Source organism: Echinops telfairi, unplaced genomic scaffold (assembly GCF_000313985.2).
Source record: "Echinops telfairi isolate 266 unplaced genomic scaffold, ASM31398v2 ScPeMD7_9;HRSCAF=40, whole genome shotgun sequence".
In the NCBI taxonomy this organism is placed as follows: Eukaryota; Metazoa; Chordata; class Mammalia; order Afrosoricida; family Tenrecidae; genus Echinops; species Echinops telfairi.
In genome coordinates this window covers 29,202,643-29,207,084 of record NW_022103906.1, presented here as the reverse complement: position 1 = coordinate 29,207,084, position 4,442 = coordinate 29,202,643, and positions in this window count along the sequence as shown.

Below are 4,442 nucleotides of genomic sequence, written 5' to 3'. Positions count from 1 at the left end.
GGTCCTTCTTTAATTTATGCTCCCAAAAGTCATTAGAAGCAAGCTCTAAGACCTACTACTTGCAGCTCAGACCATTGGAAAAATTTTTCCGAGCAAACAGAACATAACAAAAATAATTAGCTCTGGGGCCTCACATGCATAATTTATTTGCTAACACTTTTGAGCTGAAAGGGCCTCCCCCAAAGCTTTGGTAGAACATGGCATTAAGAAATGGCAAGTGAGTGGAGTTTGAGTTCAATTATATTATTCAAGCTAGCTCAAATAATCATTAGCTTTCTGCGTGGAATTTAGACAGATAAGTCCAGAAAGTCATCTCCAACTTTCTTCTAGTATTTAAAATACTTCCTCAACAAAAGCTGGTATTCAGTATGTTCAGAATGTGTAACAGTTTCTTATTCTGGAATAAAAAGTCTCATCTTTGCCCCACACAGGTCTTAGTGGGTCCAAACTGATGACCTTGAAGTTAGAAGCCTCATGTTTAACTCACAACACCAGTAGGGCTCCTTTACATGTGCAATTGGTACACTTTTATTCAACATTCACAGATAAGTGATGAAGACTATTTTTTAAATTAGATTAGAGTACAAGTTACCATATCAGATGACCAGTTTACATCTCACATCAACCTCCTTCTAGTGACTTAACTTCTCTGAGGGCAGTTTTTCAAGCTTATATTTCAAGTAATATAAGGGTGACAGTAATACCTCTCTGGCCCACTGGAGGGTTACAGCCCAAGGAGTTTCCAACTCAAAGCTGCCCTAGACAGAGCTTCTGATGCTGCACATCTTTATGAGACTGACAGCTTCATCTTTCTCCTGATGGCAGACAACCCTCAGGCAGATAGCCTGCAAGCAGATAACCTTCAACCTTATAAAATAGCACCCATGTGCTAGCAAGCAGCACCTTAAAATGGACATTATTTGGGGGGGGTGCATGGCAAGGAATAACTGTTACTTATGAGAATACGACAGAGATTAATCTCCAGCTCAGGAGCCTGAAGGCCTCCCTCCACCAGAATCCTGGTCTCCCAGACTTTATAAAGATGAGTGTAGAGACTGTGTTCACAGACACTCTCTTCCCGGTTCTCAGTTTCCCATGCAGCCTTTAGTATGGATCACAGTTCACCATAAAGACGGATAGTCACAACTAGACCAATAAGCAACATCATGATAAACAGAGACAAGATTGAAGTTGTCAACAATTTCACTTTATTTGGATCCCCCATCATTGCTCACGGAAACAGCAGTCTAGAAATCGAATGGCATATTGGCATTAGGAAAATCTGCTGCAAAGGTATTAAAAACCAAAGATGTCACTTTGAGGAAAAAGATGCGCCTGACCCAAACCATAGTGTTTTCAATCATTTCGAATGCATGAACAATGAATGAGGAAGACCCAAGAAGAATGGATGTATTTGAATGGATCCATCTTGGTCCTGGGAAATAATATGGAGCTTAGACTAATCACATTAATTAACCCTGGAGTGTCAGAGCCAGGAACATAATCTGTCTTGCAAGAAGTACAGCCAAATGCTCCTTAGAAATGAGGATGGAGACACTCCCTCTCACTTTGGATGTGTGACCAGGAAGAATCAGTCTCTAGAGAAGGACATCATGATCTGTGAAGCAGAGGCACCGCAAACAAGAGACCCCTCAACACGGTGGGTTGACACAGTGGCTATGACAATAGGCTCAAACATCACAATTGTGAAGATGGCGCAGGATAAGACCAAGCTTTGTGGCTATTTTTCTGTATATGGGTAACCCAGAGGGACAGTAACTGGATTAATGGCTTCTCAGGGGTATGACAGAGTCTCTTTCTCATCACCCAATAGCTGAAGCAGTACATTGGGAGGGAGCATTCAGGCCCGATTCAGAAGAGGACATGGAACAAGGGATATCATTGCCAATGTCAGACAGATCTTGGCTGAAAGCAGAGAATACCAGAAAAATGTTTAATTGTGTTTTATTGACTCTGCCAAGGCATTCAGCTGTGTGGACCATAATAAACCGTGGATAATCTAGAGAAGAATGGGAATTCAGAACACTACGTTGTACTCATTCAGAACTTGTATTTGAATCAAGAGGCTGTTGTGGGAACAGAATAAGGGAATATTTCGTGGCTTAAAATCAGGAAAGGTGTGCAACAGGGTTGTGTCCTCTCACCATACTTAGTCAATCTGTGTGCCCAGCCAATCATCAAAGAAGCTGAATTATATGAAGAAGAATGGGCCATCAGATTTGGAGGAAGGCTTATTAGCAACCTGCGGTGTGCAGAGAATACAACCTTGTTTGCTGAAAGCGAGGAGGACTTGAAGCACTTGCTGATGAAGATCAAGGATTGTAGCCTTCCGTATGGATTACAACTCAATATAAAGAAGACCAAAAATCCTCACAGCCCAACCAATGGGTAACCTCATGTTAAATGGAATAAGGTTGAAGTTGTCAAAGATTTTGTCTTACTTGCATCTATTAGATTTCTGGAGTGGTTTACCTCCGTTCTTGCTTCTCAACACTAAGAAGCACTTTTGTAAATCCAAGTAACTTTCATGAGGAACTTATAGATACTGCAGTCTCAAAGGCACACGCTATTGCTGGAAAGCGTGCAGGCTGCGTCGTGACCGCGCAAGAGTTCGTAACTGAAGATGGCCACCCGGTGCAAAGAACACCAGCACAGGAGCAGGAAATCCCAAGAGAGCCAAGAGTGCGGTGCCTGCACACCTCGCTCACACCTTCTGCTGGAAGCGCTCACCTGAACGAGAGCCCTGCGAGGGAGTTTGGACCCTGAGAGGGCTCAGGGCAGCGTGTGTGCGCCCCCACCCTCTGACCTGCAAGACAGCACCCAAACAAGAGGGTGACTTGCCCTCAGTCTTGTATTGATGCCCTCCAATCCCCACTGGCTGGGGCCGTTTGGTTGAGGGTATTGGCCGACCTTATTTGCTAAGTTTAAGCGCACCTGTGTGATATCATGTCACTGGTACCTAAGGCTGGCTTCCTCTTGGGTGTGGTGGCATGCCCAGTTCTGGATTTTCCCCATAGGTGTCTAATGAGTGTCCCTGATTCCTGCAACCCCTTTATTGGGGCCCTGCCAGCTGATTTCCACTAGTGCAGGCATTCAGGGGAGACAACAATATTCCTTTATCCCTAATCTAGCTGCCTGTCCGATTCACAATCAATGCTCATGGAAGCAGCAGTCAAGAAATCAAAAGTGTTGCATTAGGTAATTCTGCTGCACCAGACCCCTGTAGAGTGTTAAAAAGCCAGGGTGTTACTTTGAGGCCTAAGGTGAGACTGACCCCAGCCAGGGTATTTTCCACGGCCTCATACACATGTGAAAATCGGACGTTGAACGAGGAAAACCGAAGATGGATGCATTTAAATTGTGATGCTGGCGAAGAATAATGAAAGTCTTGCTAAAAGGCCAACCCTTTTGCGTTCTTCCGATCTGTCTTGGAAGAAGTATGACCAGAGAGCTTCTTAGAGGAAAGGGTGGCAAGACTTTGTCTTACATACTTTGACTATACGGCCAAGAGAGACCGGTCCCTGGAGAAGGACATCATGCTTGGTAAAGTGAAGGTACAGCAAAAGAGAGGAAGGCTCTCAACGAGATGGATTGACAAGGTGGCTGCCACTTTGGGCTCAGGGAAAGGAAAGGAACAATTGTGAGGACAGGGCAGGCCTGTGCAGGGTTTCCCTCCGTTGTGCTCAAGGTTGCTATGGGTCAGAAATGACTTGGTGGCACCTAATAACAACAACAGAGATATCATTTTATAAAGTTCGATTCCCTCTTCCAGGTGGAATATGCTACTTTCTATAGGTTAGATGTATGTTATAAACCAACAATTCATTATTACAATGGAAAGGTACCTAGGTTTAGGGACAGGTGGGGTTTTCTCCCCAATGCCTGCAAATGGCCACATACAGGTGTTAGAAAGAAATCAGGCACCCTAATTTGACACCCATGAGAAGGCCCAAACAGAGCACGCACAGACTAAGACCCCCAAGCACAGGTGAAACCTAAACTCTAGCCTCTACCTAGGATAAGGTGACCAGATTTTAACATTGGTAAAGTGGGACACCATTGACTGGGGGTGGGGGGTGGGGGTGGGATGGGGGTGAGATTCTTGATTAAAAATTTGGTTTATATGGAGCAACAAAAATTTTCATAGACCGCAAAAATAGTATTGTAATATATATTTTTAATTTCAACATAAGTACAATTTACAAATATAATACATTAAAAATTATGTATAGTATTATTTTATTCTTTGGCATATAAGTACTGTCTGCTAAATTCAAGAAAATTTAAATTACCTAAATTATCTGAATAGCTGATTTGCTGACATCACTTGTTTAACTAGCACTAGCACGCAGTACGATGTGTATCGTCTGAGAGACAGTTACAAAATGTTTTCTTCGTTGCCAATGCCAAAAAATGCCATT